This window comes from Egretta garzetta, unplaced genomic scaffold, assembly GCF_000687185.1.
Source record: "Egretta garzetta isolate BGI_Z169 unplaced genomic scaffold, ASM68718v1 scaffold293, whole genome shotgun sequence".
Classification (NCBI taxonomy): Eukaryota; Metazoa; Chordata; class Aves; order Pelecaniformes; family Ardeidae; genus Egretta; species Egretta garzetta.
In genome coordinates, this window is record NW_009259318.1 from 2,527,048 (window position 1) to 2,548,931 (window position 21,884).

Below are 21,884 nucleotides of genomic sequence, written 5' to 3' on the forward strand. Positions count from 1 at the left end.
TAGCAGGTCAAAAACTGCTTCCTCCTGGATTATGTGGGGTTTATTCCACTCACTGTCCCCGTCTTCCAGCTCAGGGGGCTGAGTACCCTGGGGATAACTCATTGGGCCATTAAAGACTGAGGCAAAGAAGGCGTTAAGTATCTCAGGCTTTTCCTCATCCTTAGTGGCAACGTTCCCCCTTGCATCCAATAGAGGATGGAGATTCTCCCTGGCTCTCTTTTTGCTCTTAACATATTTGTAAAAACTTTTCTTATTATCCCTTACAACAGTGGCCAGGTTGAGTTCTAGTTGGGCTTTTCCTTTCTAATTTCCTCTCTACATGACCTGACAAGATCCCTGTACTCTTCTTGGGTTGCCTGCCCCTTCTTCCAAAGCTGGTAAGCTCTCCTTTTCTTCCTGAGTTTCAGTAAAAGATCCCTGTTCAGCCAGGCCAGTCGTCTTCCCCGCCGATTCATCTTACGGCACATGGGGACAGCCTGCTCCTGTGCCTTTAAGACTTCTTCCTTGAAGAATGTCCAGCCTTCCTGGACCCCTTTGCCCTTCAGGACTGTCTCCCAAGGGACTCTCCCAGACAGTGTTCAGAATAAGTCCACCCTCCAGAAGTCCGTGGTGGTGGTTTTGCTGATCCCCTTCCTTACCTCACCAAGAAGGCTAAGAAGGCCTCTGACCACCACTTCTGCCACCAGTCTTTCTCTGTTAGTAAACAGGAGGTCAAGGAGGGCACCTCCCCTGGTAGGCTCACTTACCAGCTGTGTCAGGAAGTTATCTTCTACACACTGCAGGAACCTCCTAGACTGTTTCCTTTCTGCTGTGTTGTATTTCCAGCGGATGTCCAGTAAGTTGAAGAGCCCCACAAGAACAAGAGCTCACGACTGAGAGACTTCTGCCAGCCACTTGTAGAATAATTTTTCGACTTCCTCACCCTGGTCAGGTGGTCTATAACAGACTCCCAGCAGGATATCTTTTTTGCTGGCCTTATCCCTCATCCTCACCCATAAGCACTCGGCCTCACCACAAGTGTCGAGCTCTGTACAATCAAAACACTCCCTAACATACAGAGCCACACCACTGCCTCTCCTTCCTTGCCTATCCCTTCTGAAAAGCTTATAGCCATCCATTGCAGCACTTCCAGTCATGAGAGGCATCACACCACGTTTCTGTGATGGCGACTACATCATAGCTATCCTGCTGCACAATGGCTTCCAGCCCCTCCTGTTTGTTGCCCATGCTGCGTGCATTTGTGTAGATGCACTTGAGCTGGGCTGTCGGTTTCAGCATTGGCATGTCACCCCCAGGCTCCTCTCTAGTGAACCTGGTTACATCCCCTCCCCTCTTCAAGCCTAGTTTAAAGCCCTCTCAACAAGCCCCACCAGCTCTTGAGCAAGGATCCTTTTCACCCTTTGAGAAAGCTGACCGCCATCCGTTGTCAAAAGGCCGGTGGTGTGTAAACGTCCCCATGATCAAAACCCCCGAATTTCTCCAACAGCACCAGCCTTTGAGGCACGTGTTAACCACTGTACTTTTCCCATTCCTTTCAGTGTTCCTCCCTGCCACTAATGGGACCAAGGAGAACACTACCTGCGCTTCTGATCCTTCAACCAATTTCCCCAGTGCCCTAAAGTCCCTTTTGATTGATTTAGAACTTCTCTCTGGAATCTCATTACTGCCTGTACAATCAATAGTGGATAGTAATCAGAGGGCTGTATCAGACCAGGGAGTTTCTTAGTAATGTCCCTGACCTGGGCCCCAGGGAGGCAGCAGACTTCCCTGTGGGATGGGTCCAGTCAGCATATCAGGCCCTCCGTTCCCTTCAGAAGGGAATCGCCTATAACAATCATCCTCCTTTTTTTCTTAACAGAGGCAGTCCTGATAGGTAGGGGTGACTGACTCTCCCTAGCCAATCCCCTGGATTTGCCTGGCCCTCGAGTTCCAGAGCACCATACCTGTTGTGTAAGGGCAACTGGGAAGGTGAGGGAGGCCGGGAGCGGATTTGCCTCCTGCCCTGAGCAGGGACCTGTTTCCATTCCCCACCATCTCTTGGGTCCCCTCCTTCTGCTTGGTGGCAAGAGGGCAGGGGATCCTCTACTTCTTGTGGAGCCTCCATCTGCTGCCTTGGCCTGAGGGATGGTAGAGTGTGGCTCCACAGTCTATCTTCCTCTCACGCTCCCTAATGCTCCTTAACCTTTCCACTTCCTTTTTCAGCTCTGCCACTAGGCAGAGCAGGTCATCCACCTGGCCACACCAGAGACAGCCATTGTCCTTACCACCCTCTGGTACATATGACAGGTTCAGGCACTCCCTGCAGCCAGAGACCTGAACAGCCACATGTTTCTCTTTGTGTGGGGACTCCGTCTGGGTCACCGCATTTCTTCTGGCAATGGCTTCTGAGTGAGTGGAGACCATCACTTGGTCCTCTCCTGGGATGTTGATGGCCACTAATTCAGTGACCTTCAGAGCCAGGAGGGGGGACTGTGCCCTGCCTGCACACCCTGCCTGCACAAACTGCTGCACCCCATCCTTCTGACGCGCCACGCCCCTGTTTTGTGAAAGCTGCTTCCTGAAAAGCTATTAAGAAACATATCTGCAAAGGGTATGGCGCACTGAAGTAATTTAAAATGGTGAGTGACAAGAACAAAAGGATAGAGACTGTGAGCAAATAAAATTACTAGTGGGGAAAAAAAGATGCAATATTAGGTAGAAACTGCAGGACTTTCACTCACTGTTCCTGAACTCTACATATATGTAAAATTACCAAATACATGGTGTGTATTTATGAATAAGAAAGAATGAATATAAATTGGAAGATAATTGCTTCCTCCTAGATCAATAAAAAGGTGCAAACCCTAAGCTGATGTCTAAAATACTACTCTGTGATTCAGAAATAATTGCTGAGGTTTGACTTCAGAGTATTTTCTGAGGTAGAGATCTACCACATGCATGTACCATTTTTGTCTCTATACCAAACCACAACCCATGGACCACATGGGGATTCCATGCATAACCATCAGTACTCAGAGGATAGCATCATTGCTACAAAAGTATCATAGTGGTACTTTCAGCCCATATTTTCAGTTAAAAGGCTGAAGAGAGAACAGGTCACTGAGATCTACCTATGGCCAGGGGACAAAAACAAAAATAAAAGTCTCTAACTAGACAAATATGGATTTAATTCCAGAGATACCTATTGACATGAGTAATTATAGCAACACATGTACTTCTTGACTGAGGAGCTTTTTTACAATTTTGCCCATGATTCTTTGTCAGTTCCTCCCAAGTTTAAGAATTTTTCACTTAGAAAATACCAACTTTTTCATTCTAGATATTCAAAGATGAGTTCAAATCTTATCAACTCCAGCAGAAGCATCACATTACCATATAAGCATATCATTCAGCTTATTTCTTTGTTTCCAGAAACTATAGACACTTTCTCAAGACTTGATTCTAACAACTTCATTAACTCAAGATTTTGTAGAAAATCCTTCCAAGGTCTTCAGTCTTCACCATAATTGGTTTCCTGTGACCAGAACATGGAAAAACTAGGGTTTGTTTAATTATAAAAATAAAGCATCACACAGTTATCTTATTTTTAAATTTCTCTAATGTCCCTCTATAAATTTTGTCTATCACAAGTATCTTTTTACTTCAAAAGCCACATACTTTTACAAAATGGACATAAACTGCTGTGAGAAGTCTGACAAAGCTGATACAATTCAAACATATTGTGCTTTCTGGAGGAAAAAACCTCTCCCCTCACCAAGCCTTCTCCCCATCCACCCCAAAAAACTTTCAAAAAGTATCTTATATTAAACTGGAATTAACATTTTTGTTATGCACAGATAGGCAAGATAATATATCTATAACCAATCAACATCAAGTCCAGATCAACAATCTCTGTAATGTTTATTCAGAATAATGATAATCAGAAGCCCTGGAAATTAGTTTGTATTCTACAAAAGGTAAGAAAAGTGTGACTTGTCATCCACTATGTCACAAAGATCAGGCACCAAGGGCCCAGAAGATGTCTGATCAAAAGTGACCACTGTAGGCTAAAAACTAACTCATATTTAAAGTATACTTATTGTACTAGAAACCATAAAATTTGACACAGTCTTCTAAAAGACAAAGCCAGGCTGTTCTCAGAGTTGCACAAGGATTAGGACAAGATACATAGGACAAAAGTTGGAATAGTGAAAATTCTGACTAGATATTGGAACAGGCTGCCCACAGACATTGTGGACTCTTCATCACTGAAGATATTCAGAACTCAACTGGACGGGGCTCTGAGCCACCTGCTTTAAGCAGAGGTTTGGACTAGAAAACCTCTAGATTTCCCTTCCATACATGGTCAATGAGTCGATGCTTTCAGTTTTATCCAGAATAATATAGTTTAAAAAAAAAAAAAAATAATCCAGATTCATAGAAGTAGAGGCTGTAAAAAAAGTGAATCCATCTTTGAGTTTGTTCTTCAGTTGAACTGTACTAATAACTACCAACATGTGTCCAGGCTCAGTTTAGGATTGGGTTTGCTAACAACAAATGAACCAACTTCAAGACAGAAGCATGGAAGAGTACATCTAGAAATCTTCACTGTTGTAGGATGGACAAAAGTAGCAAAAACCTAATGAAATATTTTCACCATGAGTTCAAAGAAAAAATGTCTTCCATAAATCTCTGTACTAAGAGATGTTTATTCAAGAAGGCTGAGGTAAACTTAGCGTAATGAAAAAAAACTTGACAAGAAAGAAAAACTGCATGGGCATGTTTCTTCTCTGGAAGTAATAGAAAACTTAGTTAATTGATTAGTTTGTTCAAAACCCTCCCTAAAAAACACTAAACTGCACAATTTGACTGTGATTATGGTAAGACATCTACAAATAGCAACTCTTTTTTCAAAAACAAAAGTTTAACATTTCATAATGAATGAATGTTTTTTTGAGCCAGTTTTAGTAGCCTCAGTTCCGTTCTTCCTCTTGGCCTTGACAGACACAGTGCTTTACTACTGAGTGCTTCTCTCAGGAGAAGAGGCGGATATCAGTTGCAGACAGTTCATGCAACTGGGCACTCCAAATATATGTTTAATTCCTGTAAAGTGGTTATTCATGTAACACAATCTTTTTACTTGGAAGCAAAGAAATTAATGGTACAAAAACATCCACTGTTGAGTGTTTGGGAATGCTAGGACAAATAGCAGTCTGTCTTCTATAGTCCATGTTTGATACACTTCAGAAATTGGGGATTTAAAAGTAAAATAGAAAGGTCATAGGTATTCCAAATGCATTTCCACTTAAAATATTAGTAAGCTTCAAGAATTCAGACTAATAATTGAAATACTTCTGCTTCTCTATTCTTTTCTGTTAATATCCAATGTTCCTAAATGCAATTGATTCTTTCTACTTGCAAGTCACACTAATGTGTTTTACTAGAACTTAGAAAGAGATGTCTGTATGATGAAGGGGGAAGCTTTCCAAGAGTAAAAACCACCAAGTTCTACCTCAAGGGAATTTTGTCACAGAATTAGATATCTGAAAACAGAAGGTTTGACACAATCTTAGTAACAGTCAGAGCATCATAGCAACAATTTAATATGACAACATGTCAAACAAAAACATAAGTCATTGAATACATGCTCATACAGATGTGCGGTAACTTGTACAAACAAACATCATTAATGCTAATAGAAGAGTGCTTAAGTCCTAACATATTAAGAAAGAATATACCCTTTCCTGAAAAAAAAGTTGGGTTTTTTGGTGGGTTTTTTTCAAAACAAAACAAAACAAAAACACAAGAAGAAACAGGGTAATACTAGATTTTTGGCACAATGCAGTGCCAATGAAAATTTGGTGCCGAGTGAATCACTGATTTTAAAAACCAACACTATTTCCACCGGAAAAAGAATCTTTCATGTGAAAAACAAAGCTTAAAAGTTCAGTAGATCACTCGGTTATGTAGTTAAAATGCAGCTTTTTCTCTCAACTAAAAATTAAATAGTAAAGGTCAAAATATAAAGGATGCTCAGTAAACCTGATAGTTAAATATTATGAAAAGGATATTGCTTTCCTTTAACTTGTGCATAGACAGTTTGCAAAAACTACAGAATGCCAGAGTTTACAGAATACTATTTTACCTGTATGTTAGAAAAGCTGACAGGTGAGCATGGATACATTAAAAAAAAAATAATATCAGTAGCACATGGTAACTATTATGCAAAACAGGATGTGATACCAGTTATACTAAATAAAAATAAATAGCATTCCTTTATTATTACTGCGTATCTCCTAATAGACAGGAAGGCCTACTTTTCCAATTAATAAAATTCCTTCCCTAAGCTTCCTCCAAACCCTGGAAATACACTACTTCTCATAGGGACATGATACTAATTTGAGGCAAGAAAAAGATAGTAACCTATTTCTCTGTCATGAAATGATATTATCATAAAGAATAAAAATTATGTCTCAGATTTTCAAGTCTTCGTGATTTTACATGCCGCGGTTTGCAGTCTTAAAACAGAGCACCTTAAATAACCATAACAATATTCTTTCCCTTCTTGCACCCCCCACCCCACCCCACCCAGCCACCTACTGGAAATTCAGATTCTATGAAAGTTTAATCCAAACATTGAAATAAAATGACTAGTCATTTTAAAAACTTTTAATCCTTTGTTTTGCAAGCTCTGGATATACTGTTAGAAGCAGAAGAGACCAGGCATTACTCCCTCCCACATGGAAAGAACACATCATCATTGCACCTTTTTCTCCCTTTACTAATACTTGAAAAGAAAACTTGATGACTTTTTCTTCACACACCAAACAGATGAATTTGATTTTTCATGCTCTCCTAACGAGAAGGTTCAATTCATGGCGAAGTAACTCAAGATGTGATTTTAAATTCATTTTCATATGACTCTTATGAAGCACACTGGAAAGGTTTCACATTGTCCAACTCCCAACCCTTAAACAAGTAAAACAAAATTGCTTATATGCGTTCCAACAGAAAACATTGCTGCCAGAATGTCTGTGCACATTATCTTTCCTTTTTTCTTCTTCACTTTTGGTCTATTCCTAAGCATGTAACACAACACTTTCATCACATGACCTTTGACCAAATGGATATTATCATAATTGTATGCTCTCTGTTGCAATCAAGAAAAATATATTTACTTCTCAAGGAAAAGGTTGATTGCCATTGATGCCTTTGTAATATGAGGAGGAAGCTGGGAGCAGAGATCACAGATCAGGCCAGAACTAAAATGGGATTAGGGCTCAACACCTAAGTCCTTTTCTTTTCAGTCAGAGCACAATGCTTTGCATAATTCCTTTCTCCAAGTTGATTTTTTATACCTACCACACATTTCTAGAATACTCTTCTTCTCTAGTCCCAAAGCTTTTGGCAAAGATGAGTAGGCACTACTGTGCCCATTCCAGAAAAAGGAAGACATTTTCTAAGAGGTCCCACATTCAGCAAGTTACCAGAAGTAATTTAAGTACCAAGTATGTGATGAGGGCATTGGTATCAAGAATATTACTCATCAGTTAACAATTAAGCAAAAATTATTTCTCATTCAAGAGGAGTTAAATTCTCCCCACCTCCAAACAAATAAACAGACAAGATACCAGCCAGATTCTCCACCCATCCTATAATCTATTCAATATTGTCCACTTCCCTAGCTAACATACAAAACTAGGCAGGGAGCATGCCAGGCATGCCCTAGAAGCCCAAACCAAAAATTTTCTTTTCCAAGATCTGCACAACTTCTCCTCAGTTCTACTAGCAGTTAAAACATCATCATGTAACAAGGCAGATCCTTCCAGAAATAGAAAAAAACCCCAACATATTCTGCTACGCCACTAAGCAGACATTGATAACCTTCAAAATGCCTCTGCCTTCTACAGTACTTTGCAGCAATGATGGCATTGATGGCAGTGTGGTATTAGAGGAGTACGGATCTCCATTCCCATATTACACTAGCATGCACACACAGAAAAAACAGATAATTCAAAAACATACATTGCCTTCATTCATCACAGTGTGCCTAATTCAAAATGTTCCACGTCTTCCCAGTCTAACGGAAACTAATTGTTCTTTCTCCCATGTAATTTATGTTAAATTACAATTTTGTTATCCTCCAAGACCTTTGTTAAACCAAAAAAAACCACATGCCATTGGAAGTAAATGCATGCCTAACAGATATTCATCCTAAAGCATAAAACGACCATGTATGTAGAATACATATACAAGAACAAAATAATAATGAACTGTAGTGAACTTGTACATAATATACTTGAGAATTCATGGATTTATTTAAGTTAACAAGGATCTTGTATATTCATAGAGCTTTAATAGCTTTTGAAATGGCACTGTTTGAAGAGAATTACTGAAATTTACCCAAAAATTGCTGTGCAGAAGTGATCCCTCCTGGCAACACTGAGAAAACAAGCAGAACATTCAGGTTCCAAAGAGTAAACTACATGTAGAGCGATATCTTTTAACTACATTAATTACTGGGCAATTACATAGTCTTTAGTCAGCAAAATTCCCAATGAAGACAAGTTTTGCTTGACTAAAGTCAGAAAGAAAAAGCTTAGAATACTTGAACAATAACCATTAATACCCTATACTTACACTCAGTAATAATAATAATAAAACCAATGAGTTCAACAATTAAAAGTTTCAGGTAATTACTATAATTTTCTTTAGAGATCTTAAGAAAAAAATTATGTGAATGGACATCTTCAGCTAATCCAGTCTTTTCTAAAATATCAGATTGTTAGAAAAGTATTAACAGAAAAATCACAAGTATTTTCCTTCACTCATTACAAGTAGTACGTTAGGCTACTTCTATAATCAAACCACTATTTTCCCAGGACAAATATTGCTGAACACACAACTTATATGGAAAATTATTATCATAAACATTACACTAAATAAGAACAAAGAAAAATCCTTTTTTTAATCCAAAATAATTTGAAGAAATTCAAGTCTAGTGCATTTAAAGAGAGCAGCTCAGAACGCAGCCCGGCTGTCTGTCACTAGGATACTGAACAGGAGGTACAGGCTGCCAGAAGACCATAACTAAATTCAACTCTGCAAACTGTTGGTCGTCTTTCACCTCTCCCTCACTTTTTTATTTAGCGTGTGGTTCTGTAATTCAAACCTAATGGAGGAATCAGGATTGGATTAATAAGCAAGAATTATACAGTAGCCCACACTGTAACAAAGATACTGTCACTGTGCTATCCTTCATCAGTTTTACTAACTCCAGATGTTCCATAGTCATTCATAGTTTAACCAGGTTAAATACAGATGTGTGCATTTTTTCCATGGGATCCAATGCTGACACACAATTAAATAAATGTTCTTTTTTTTTTAAAAATACTCTTATTATCTAGACTTCTAAACTAGACACTGTAATCAGATCACAGTGCATTTTACACTATAAGGAAATTTGAACAATTGAAGCACAGCTGCTACCTGAAGACAATCTATTTAAAATAAAAATGTGTTATGTTTTTGCAACAACCTTGCTAACATTTTTTTTTTTTTTTTTTTTTTTAAAGAAAAATGATTTGGGTATGTTAGAAAGATAATCACATCATTTCTGAGTGTGTGTTTTACAGGTACCATGTAGATAAGCAGTAATAAAAAGGGACTTAAATATTTTTGTAACTATTTTTGAGCACTCTCACTACTCAGTATTCTTCACTCATCTCATCCATTTCATTAAAATGTGTCTTTAATATGGTTCACATCACAATAACTGGATAAATTAGCTTCCTAAATCCTTCTTAAACACACTCTGGAATACATTAAGGCAATCCAGGAGGTCAGTATCTTTACCCTTGTAAAAACATTTTGAAACCTGCTATTGGTAAGTTCATTTTCTAACAGTATTACCGTGGCCCCTTTCAAATGCATGACAAAGGTCGTTTACTTCTAAAAGTGTGCACTGAAAGCATTAGGGATTTATATTACATATTTTCTGCTTGCTATAATTTAAAAAAAAAAGAAAAAACACATACAACAACAAAACCCAAGAAACCAATTCATAACTTTGCTCAACTGTGCATATACCACTGGAGCAACATATGTGTGTACATATATGTGTGTGTGTATATATTTAAAAAGAGAGAGGGCATGCACTTATTTTCAGATAGTAAAACAAAAAGGATCTATCTAAACCAATGTCTTCAGGGTACACAGTCAATTTAAATTTAATAGTTTCCAACAATAAATATAATTTGCCCCATTTTTGGAATTTTCAAGCACATTAATTCCTATCTCTTCTCCTTTTAAAGAAAATGTGGTTCTTGAACCAATATTGCTCTTTCAACCCTAACAAAGGACAAGTCAGGCCTCTTTACAAACATTAAAGGCAGTTCATGCATGTATTTATAATGATACCAAAATCCACCAAATCTCAGGTACCTTCAAAAATCAGTAAAATTAGATAGCTGTATCACACACTTTTTAAGCATTCACTCACTAGGAAAAAAGTATTCACAAAAATCCTAAAAAAGAAACTATTATTTATCTTCTAGTAATAAAATTAATCTGATCCTAGAGTATCAATATCTCACTTTGCCATTCATCATACAGTAATTCATATTAAATTTATGTACGAATTAAGTGGACTGTAACTTTTAAACAAGTGTTCTTAAATTCAGTTTCTGAGACCCTTTCCACAGTCATTTTACAAAGTCACTACACATTAGTGCTAATCAAGTGTGCAAGAACTTGTCCAGAAAAAAAAAAAGTAAATCAAACTGTTTAAAGTTTCCAACGTAACAGATAGAAATATGAGAAAAACCTATGAGGACCCACCAGCAGAACATATCACAGGCCACAAGACTTGACTGAAAACCTGCATTTCAAACAAAGCACAACTTTTCTTCAATCTATAGTTGATCAGGCCAAGTTAGTTGATTTTCGCTCCGGCAGCTTATAAACTAAAAGCAAGTCGACTGTGGCACATATATCACATAGAAACCTCTCCAGAAGCTCTGCATTATTTCAGAAGTTGCAACCCATGGAAAGTCCTTTTAAAAGCTTAACTGGCAAGTGTATGCTAAAATATTTTGTTTTCCGTCTAAAACTACACTAAATTCCAATCCTCAGAGACAGGATTTCCAGTTTATTTCTCTCTATACACACACACCAAACTCAAGAACTGTAACATAGGGAAGTGTTGTTAAAGTTTTGGAAAAACAGTAAGCCCAGTGCAAATAAGTTGACTGTAGGTCTCTTTTCCTCAGAAATTTAAAAAAAAAAAATAAAAATCACTGGCCTGTGTTCTGTGATAAATAAGATATTTAAGTGAAAACATAGGTATTTAATATTAAAGGATACTAAAACAAATTCAAAGTAATGCAATTACAATCTTTCCCTCAAGTCCCATCTCAAGATAAATGAAATAAATTGTAGCACTGTATCCCAGCAAAGTATTTAATGAGAAAAAAAGTCAGCTGTAAAGAACTACAAGACCAGGTTTTGGCAACGGTACACAGAATATCGGATAGGTTTTACCTACATTTGCATTATTCAAAAACCTTAAGGAGACACAGAATGAACTTACAATTATTCAGTATATTATTTAGTATATTTGGCAGTTCTTTAGTGTATTTATTTATTTACAAGCTAACAAAACTTTAGAAGCTAGAGCATGTACAGCAAGCACTGTAAGCAACAAAATCTTTTCATGGTACTAGATGACAGGTTTCAAACAGATCAAACTCTATAATCAATATTTTCCTAATTACTTTTTACATTACTTATTGGTGTTGCCCATTCAATGAAGACTTCAACTGTAATTGAAATAACAAAAGATGGTTCTTTTCTTATTCTTCTCCTTTTATTGTGTTCAAAACTAATTTACAGCCAAATAATTTTTCTGATTAAAAGCAGGCCCTTGTATCGGCAGCACGGTTCAACACCGCCTTCTCATTTACCAAACCATCAATTTTGTTAAAGAAATGACACTGTAGCAAAAACTAAAGCAAATTCAATCAAGATCAAGCACAACATATGTCTGCTCACTTTTTTTGGCTATGAAACATTTGAAAATAAATCATTCCATAGGACCTCCAACGGAAAGCAGAAGAGGAACAGCTTAAGAGTGAATTTAGCATTTGTCTCTATTCATCAAGGGCATCTATACATATTTACATAGACACCAAGACCACTTAAAAATTATATTGTTAGTATGGACTTCTAATTCAATATTCAAAGCACTTCAGTTTTGGTTTAGCAGTTTTGTACCTCAACCTGACTAAGTTTGCCATTACCACTGCAAACTGAGCTAGGAGCTTATTGTCACATCCACTAAATAACCTCTAGGTACAAACTGCCTTGGAGGCTTTTCAGAAATATTAACAGAAAAGCACAGCTAGTGCTATTTCCCTTTGTATAAAAAGCTACCTTTTTGCTGGCCTGGAACAGAAAAGAATTTACAAGCAACAAATAAGTACTATTTACATGTCCCTTATTTGAAATTTCAATTGCTTTGGTCCCTCAACTCTCTACAACCACCTAGCATCACAAAACCATTTCCAAACCTTTGGAAGTTTTGTATTTTGACTCTTCAAATCACACGTGCAGCCTAGCTCAATTAATCAGTGTCATCTATTACTGTTATTACCTACTCTCTCACACACATTAATTCTCACAGATACCACTTAACATCCAAAGCCACTTGCTTCTCCAATCTAGAAGGTACTCTGAATATAAATTACACCAACTATTATACCAAGGGATGTCTTCTAGCAAACATAATCAGAACTGTTCATCTCTTCAACACCTAAAAACTTTATATATCACTCAGTAACTGTGGTTTCTCAAATACTAGCTACACTTCCTGTAGCAAGGCATGGCTTTCATGTGCCTTTCAATGCACTGTGATCAGATGCAAACACCTGCAGGAAGTAGATAGTTAAGCATGGTACACAGTAACTTCAATTAGTTACACTGTTCTTCACAGCTCATACTTCACAGATATCAACACAATCAGAAGCATATTAAATCAGCAACCATTTCATCCCTCTGCTGCAGGGGCCAGCAGTCAGAAAAGTAATACCCACATATTCAGCCTTAATACACAGAACTAAAAATGGAAAAGAAGCTTATTCCTTGGACAAGCTTCTCAGAGGAGAAGAGCATGAGAAAAAAAAAGTTGTAACTGCAGCAGTTATACCACTTGTTGACCAACGTCCTCTGTCCAGGCTTAACAGCAGCCTAACAACACAACAATCTGCTGCGTAACTTAGCACAGACACATATTAACTAAAGACATTGACAGTCCCTTGCACAAACTGTCAGGGAATTGCTGTAGAGAAATACAATATGTAAACAAGTGTGTTGGATGAACCACTGAATTTTTTTTTTTTTTTTAATGTCACACCCCACCCTCCCCCAGCTTAGGTCAACAGTTACCTGTTTCTACCACATGCAGTTCTGTTTTATTTTATTTTCCTAACAGGTCTATTATCACTCAATGTATTTAGATTCCTACGTTTCACTCATTATAGCCAACACCATATGCAGAAGATTAGGCTAGTCTTCTGACATCTCCTTTTCCATACACCCCAGTAAAAAACAGAAATCCAAACAATGTACCACTGGCAGAAAGACTGTTTTTATCTTGAATTATTTCAATTTAATATAATCCCCAGGGAAGAAGACAAAAAAATGCTTATTAAATTCTAATTTTAAGGCTTGTAACACACTGTTACAGTGAATCCCTTCAGAATCTTGTATATGGAGTTCAAATTATTTCTGAAGTTGCTACAATGGGTTGTTTCTGCTTCTCACATGAAGGAATTTTATTTGTTTATTTTTTAAATGTTAAGTTACTTTAAGGGCTGTGTTAAGCAACCTGTTTCACTCTCCTTTTAAATGGAGAAGGGGATTATATTCACTTTTAGCAACTAGGTTATGAGAGTAGTCACCATTAACAGAAACTGAAGTCATCTGCTGCTTAGAGAGTAAAAGGCATAAAACACATTTCAAAGAGGCACCAATTGTCCTCAGTTTTCTCTTATCAGAGAAGACTATGCAATGCATTTCTTCCCTTACCTCAAGATATTTGAGAATACAGGATCTTTATTTTACTGAAAAAAATCATTCAGAAAAACTCCCATCATCTTCCTTTTCTTCGTTAGCCATTTCAGTTGCTTTTATATTCTAAGTCCTACATCAGGTGTGCCTGGAATTCTTCACCAAAAATATACACAAAAAGACAGTAAAAATACAGTCTTAGTCCCAGCTGCTATATCACATCTGCCCAACTAAATGTGTACCCATCTCCAACATCTTGGCCATAAGGAAGTGACTACTTCAAACAATGCCACACACACATCAAAAAAACCCCAAACAAACCACCAAACACAACACCAAAAAACCAAACACCAAAAACCCAACCCAAAGAGAAAGAACACTGAACAGCCAGTCCTGAAATTTATCTTACAGCTACTGACCAAGCAGCAGTTCAATCTGAACACAAATGAAAATCACAGGTGCACAGGTGTGTATGAACTGGTCAGCTCCCCAGCTGATTTGACACAAAATAATTTGTCTGCTAACAAGCTGGACTGAATTTGGACCACTGATTTTGAAGTGATAGATTCTGGACCCCCACTCCTTAGGAATGTCATTATAAACATTTTTAGTAAAAAACATACAAGCCACAACACTTTTAGAAAACTTCAGATGGACACCAAATAAATATCAGTGGTTTGTGCTAACAGATCAGAATGCATGTAGATTATTTTGCTTTTTTTTTTTTAATAAGGAACTGTATGTTCATTATCACTTACAGATTTTGCCTTAAAACAAAAACTTAACCAGCTGACAGCAATGAAAATATTTTCTAAAGTCATTATGGTCTTAGAAAACTCTTCTCTCTAAAGTCAGCTTGTAACTCCTCTAGAAGTGAAGCGCAGGAAGTTTTCCCTACCACACAAAAGATTTTTTTTTTTAACAGGACTCTCATTGGCCACAAGTTCCTACTACATCACAGATGAAACCCTTTCCATTTTCTTACTACTACTCAAGCAGTAATTGCAAATCTAATGTGGAAAAGGAATGAAAGCTGACTTTCAAAGACCTCAGGTAAAAACAGTGTCTTTCTGAAATCCAGGCATTCCGAACAAGGGCTGCTGCACCAAACAAGGCAAAAGGTATACCTATAAGAAGATAAAGACCTGTCTCAATAATAGATAGATATAACCCAATCTGGAAATCTAATTATAAAATCATATTATAATCTGTTCTCACCTTTGTATATAAGTAATGTAGAAAATTCCAATATGAAATGTTTCATTCTACTCCATAAAAGTCTTCCTTTTGATAGAGAGATATTTATACTTTTTGCAGTAACATTTACCTGATTTTAAATATCAAGAAGATTTTCATCACAATCATTTTATAAAAACTCAATAAGCATCAAAAATACAAAAAAAAAACCCTCAGAAAACAATAGTTCTTAGAAACACCTGAGTCCCTTAATTATTTTTCAGAACACAACCTGCATGAGCACAATGACAACACGATCCTACCGCTTTCGTGTATCTCCACGGACTGTTAAATGCAAGTTACAGTCCATACCCTGCACCTTTCTAACATGAGTAGACCTATACATTTTAATGAGTTTGCCAATTGGCAAAACATTTAAAAAAAATTGTTTACATTTAGTTTTTAAAATTATTAAATAAATATTTTAATAAAAATTAATAAAATGTTTAAATTTGGGGTATTTACATTTCATTAATTCATTATTATTAATATTAATAATACATAAAAGCATTAGCAAAGCATAGTGGAAACAGTGACAGTAAGTACAAATTCTACACTAAAACTGAAAACTGAAATTCACCAGACTCTCAGAGAAAAACTGCTAACTCTGTGGGACTCCACAACCCATTTCTAAAATGGAGTCAGCTCATCTCAGAATGAATTTGTGTAGAAAAAAAAATGAAATTCATTTTGTTTCCTTTACATTTTTCCCAATGCTTTACCATATAGCTTGAATCAAACTGGGATCAGTTTATATAATCATATACTGCAGAATCACATCGCCCTGATGTTACATTCCTTTTAGATGCTGACCTAAAGTCAGAAGAATCTCCCATTTATCCATTGAAATTTCCAAAGCTTTAAGCCTACTTGATACATACAGAAGATATGTCTTACGTAAATACGTGGACAGAGTTCAGGAGCCCAATTCTTCATTTGTAGGAGGCACCACACTCCATAGTCTTTAAGAATATATTTTGCCCAATGAAGGCACAGGGCAATCCCTGAGCAATTACCAGTACTTCAAAAATAGCATTTACAGACTGTAACAGTAATTCTCTACAGCCAGACTCAGTAGGTAGCTCCTGACAAAGACACCTCTGGACATTACGAAAAGCCCCAAACAGTACCAGGAAAACATGACTCCAAGCTCAGCCAGGTTTTTCCCAGGAAAAAGGTACCTATTCTGGGTACATAACAACAAATGAAGCATCTCTAAACCTCCTCACCTTCTTACAGGTTTCTCCTACCTTCATTCAATATGCCCAAAAGAACATGTGCAACAGCAAGTATGTCTACAGCAGTTATTTTCTTGAAAAGTCCATAGCTTAGAGCAAATATTTGTCATCCCCTTCAGCTCACATTTATTCCATATCCTCACCCAGAGGAAGGGACCTAAAACAATCATCTGATCCAACTGCCTGAGGACTTCAGGGCTGACCAAAAGTTAAAGCATGTTGTTAAAGGCATTGTCCAAATGTCTCTTAAGCACTTGACAGGCTTGAGGCATCAACCACCTCTCTGGAAGCCTGTTCCGGTGTCTGACCACCCTCTCAGTAAAGAAATGCTTCCTAACATCCAGTCTGAATGTCCCCTGATGCAGCTTTGAGCCATTCCCAATGTGTTCTGGCACTGGACCCCACAAAGAAGAGCTCAGCACCTCCCTCTCCACTTCCCCTACTCAGGAAGCTGTAGAGAGCAATGAGGTTGCCCGTCAGTCTCCTTTTCTCCAAACTAGACAAACTCAGTGACCTTAGCTGCTACTCATAGGACATGCCTTCCAGCTGATAATATTCACATTGAAGCAAGCATGAAATTTGCATTACATTTTCATACACATTTATCGTCACTTGAAACGGATGATTGCAAATTGTGTATTTTTCTGCTTCTATTCAGATCAAAAGACTATAGCGCCTTGGCATGGCTGTGCTGTCATACAACAGCTCTTAAGAATGCAATAGTTCATAGACAGAATACAATTCTTCAACACATAAAAAAACTGAAATACAACCAACGAATAAGCATATTCAAACATTTATATTCTTCGTGGAGAATTTACACTGAATTGCTTTTATAGAAACAACACATCACATTAAATCCCTTTTTTAAGTTCTTCGTTGAAGTAAGAACAACAGCTCTAGTAATAGTTTCAGGGCTACAGCCTTGAAATTAGCATTTTTCTAAATGGAAGAATTTGGGTTTCAATGTTTTGTACCTTAACATGTGCTTGCACACCTTATATCCTTTGTTTCCAAAGAAAATAGTTTTTAATACTGTCAGACCTTAGTGACAGTTTCCAACTGTATTCCATGGACTACAAGCAATCTACTCTCCAGTACAGATTGCACTGCCCTGTACAGTATCTGCTACAGCCTTATAATCCAAAGTGAAGATGAATAGAAGCAAGAGTCACAAACTGGAACCACCCCTGCTACCAGCATAATTATTTTAACTACATTTTCCTAAAACAAACAAACAAAAAGCCCCAATCATTAATGTTGCATAGTCACCTAAAATTAGTTTACATATGTGCACAAAAACATGCCATCTTTTCCAGGACTGCACTAAAATAAGGGAAGCAACATTCCTGGAGTCTAAAGGTAGAAGAATTGGACAAGACCCGACTTACATTTCACTGCACCTGAAAGCTTGCCTGACTAGGCAATATTAGAATATAATGATGCCATATGTTATCGGATAAGGAGATTCACAAAAATTAGCTAAAATATTCAAATTTGGTTCTTTGATTAGGGAAAGTGATGAATAGGTGAAAACTTTACATTCTAAAACTATTACCAGAGCTGCTAGTGGGAACCTTAAAAATCAGAATTTAATCCCGTAACATTTGTAGTAAGTGAAGGTTTTTAATGCCAGTGTTCCGTAAACTGCCTGAGATTTGAGATCTTTTTTTACTAAGTTAGCACTATAGTTTGGACATGCTTGATTTTCTTAAAACTAAAACTTAGAACTTTGTACACATATAACAGAAGACGTATTTTATATCAACTGAAATTAGCAACTTAAACTAAAGCCATTTCCAGATTCTTCTCTGAAAGACATACAAAAACTGAATTGTAATCACTTTAAGGACTAATAGCAAAACCTGCTTTTCTTATATAGGCATTATACAGGCATGAGAAATGTTTCTCTTTCTGAGGATGAAAAACACCTTTATAAATATTATGTCCATTCTTCTAGCTCTGTTTCAAAGGCTTGAAAAATTTACTAGACGGTATCTGTAACTGTGATCAACAGGAAATATTAGCCTCATGTACACAAAGACAGACAGATGCCACATCCAGCTGCTGAAAAACTGCAGAAGAGTTCTATTAAGATGCCATCCCTAGAAATCTCTTTAGCAACATCCATCACCACTTTGATAAACAAGTACATGTAAAGTAATAAATTTAATTCACTTTCTTTTAATTCAAAAAGTGCCCTGTGACTGCTTAAAAAGAAATTTATGGTTATATAATTCTGCTTCTCCAACCATACCCTATAGTGGAATTTACATTTTTAAGCCTTGCTTTCACTGAAAGATTGAACAGAACCCCCCAAAATTCATTAGTCACTCCAGAAACGAATCTCAACTGAACAATTTAAAGGAAAAAAGCCTGCTATGTCAGAAAAGAAAAATTCATGTTCATCAATTCCAAACTCTTCAGGAAGAAAGAATATGCATCCTACTGTACATTAAGAAAGTCTAGATACTATGTTATTCTACATGAAGAAAATTACAAAACACTTAATTTCTTTCTGTAAAAATAGCACCACTTCTGGACACTCAGGTCTTCAGAGCAGGTACCATTGCTTAAGGGACACAAAGGGATAAAGGAAGTTTAATGTTGCAACAGGCCTTAACAGAACAGCTAAATACAACTTAAATTTTAAGGTATCTATTTTTACTAACACAACTAAGGGTTATTTCCACATAAATCTTAAGCCTTTAGAAGTGTAAGATAACCAAAACAGAAAAATAACCCCCACCTTAGATTTCTGATGCATTCTATGATTGTAAATATCAAAGTAACAAAGTAGCAAAATGTAACATTAAAATACAATGTCCAAAAGTCACCCTGAAACACTTTATAGGTAATCTACTACTTACAATGCGCTTAAAGGTAGTTTTAGTCTGTGTGACTTAAACAGTCTGCAGCCTGAAACCTCGAGTGTGCTATGGAAAAAGCCCTACACAAAAGAACAAACATACCTGAGAAAGTATCAAGATTGATTTAACAAGGGTTTTTTCCTTCATTATTATGATCAAATTTGTTTTACAAGAAAGTTCTTTCTGCTTATGTAAGGGCATTTAAGCATCAAAAACTGCACAAATGGACAACAGCAGATTTCAAAACACACAAGCATGTCAGACCACTGCAGACTGAAACAACCACCTTGTGAACCCGAATGGACTCAAATGAACATGGGCAAGAAGGCATTGTGAACTTTAAACGTTTAACAATTCACAAAAACCTTGTTTCCATCATACCACAAACTTTTTTTCCATCTGGTGTTGCAAGCTTTCCTGGAAGTTGGTTTTCAGTAAGCCAGGAGGAATCAAGCCAGCTGCTCAGATACACACCATACTTAGATGTCTTCACAGTTCTCTAAACATTTGGAGAATGCCAGTTATTGCCCTTAAGATTGCGATCCAATCTGGACCAGAAATATGCATTATAGCGTAACTGTATTTTGGCACCTACAAATCTATGTAGCTATCTTCATCCTGAACATCAGCCTGAGACCACATAAACAGCTCACGCTGTCTAGACAAAATATATTCTTCACCAAGCTCTGACAGTAGTTGTGTCACTTCGAAAGAAATGCCCCTTGTGTTCAATAACATACAAAAAACAGTCAAGGAGCACACAATTAAATGCAAAAGTACTTAAACTGCATTGAGAGTTCTAGTGAGGCACTGACTGATCAATGTGTCCCAAAATCCTGGTGGAGGCTTATGTATGAACATCACAGATGTAAATATGTCACCAGGTATACTCAGTTTTCCATCATGTCTGGAAGGAAGTCTTAAACTTAATTATAAGCAATGGTCAGAATAAAGATTTGGATAAAAACTTGTCCAAAGGTGACAGACTATTTTAATGTCTACTGTCTCAATCTGGCATGCACAAAATCCACCTACTTCCTTAGATGAGCTAAAGTAAAATACCATCTCGGCATTAAGGTGGAAGGAATCGGCATGTGGAGGCTGTGATGCCCCAGACTAACAGCAGAAGGCATTATTGGTGAAGCTATTCACAAAGACATGTTGAGGCACACATCACATAAGTTACTTTCCTAGTCTCCTGTATTTAATCATCTTCCTTTCAAAATAGCATAAAATAAATTTGCACCAGATTATCAAGAATCTCTTTCTTTAAGAGGTTCTGAAAAAGGCTCCGGGATTATCTACTATTCATTGAGCATCCAGGCATCACCTGCTTGAACACTGCTGTGGGGTTTTTCTTTTTCCTCTCAAATCCTACCAGTATGAAGTTCACTACTTGGTCAGCACTTGTTAACAGACACTTTCTACCCTGCAAACTCTGTTTGAAAATGGTCAGCAGTTTGCTTCCTGTATTAGTGACCGAGAAATCGACATCCCTGAAGAAAAAACAATGAAGTACTAGAACACTGGCACCAGCAGTTTCAAGCCATGGATGTGGAGGCACTCAGAACAAAGTCATAAGTTTAAGAAATATATGCAGAAGAGCAAAATCAGAAGAGTGGGAGAAAGGAGAATAGCCAGCAAGTGCTGAGAAACCTGTGACAAAAGCTACCCAAGGCTCCACTAAAATGCTGCAATAAGATGGCAAGAAATACATTCACAGTGCGTAGCTGATAGGCAAAAAGAATTTATAAGAAAGGAAAATTGCTTATAAGATAAAACTGTAGCATCCTCAGAAGAACCAAAGCTGCAGAGAGTTCATCAAGGGAGTATCCCAGAGCAAAAGGTTAAGTTCAGGTGGTGAGGGGTCAAGAAGTTATAGTCAACACTATTATACATATGAGAAGCCTCAACACCTAAAATGTTTAAAGACCAGATTCATAGAAAATGTTTCAGATACCTGAAGATTTGGATAGATTTTCAGAACAACTTCAACACCTAACTCCATTTATAGTAACAGATATTAGGTACACAGGCACCTCTGAAAAATCAGACTAGATATTCCACAACTTAAGATTCTGGACAACGTTTTAAAATTTGGCCAGGCACAGTTTGGCCTCAGAAGCGGAGAAGTCATAGCCAAGATTTCCAAACCTCTGGCTACAGAACTACTCACAAGGTTCTGCTTCCTGTTGACAGGGATATCAATTTTCTGGTGCAGGGAAGGAAGGCCCCTGTTGTCCCTCTAAACTACTTTTAAAATCCCCTTTTGTAGCAACCCTGAAGTCACATCGCTAAGGACAGGCACCACAGCACACGGATATCAACACCGGTGGGCCGTAGCTGTGGCACAGGTAGGGCCGGGACCTGGGGGCAGCACAGGAGGAGGAGTCAGGCAGACGAAGGCAGGCTCCGCAGCGACAGTCACCTGCAGCAACCGCTGCTGGCAGCCTCTACCACCGCCGGTACTAGGCCAGCTCCCAGCCCCGCCACC

General features: G+C 37.5%; 1 protein-coding gene across 1 annotated transcript in view; it reads right to left on the minus strand.

Moving 5' to 3' along the window:
• The window catches only part of CCDC91 (coiled-coil domain containing 91), a 162,982-nt gene that overhangs the window by 140,454 nt on the left and 644 nt on the right, over window positions 1-21,884 (minus strand). The window lies entirely within an intron of this gene.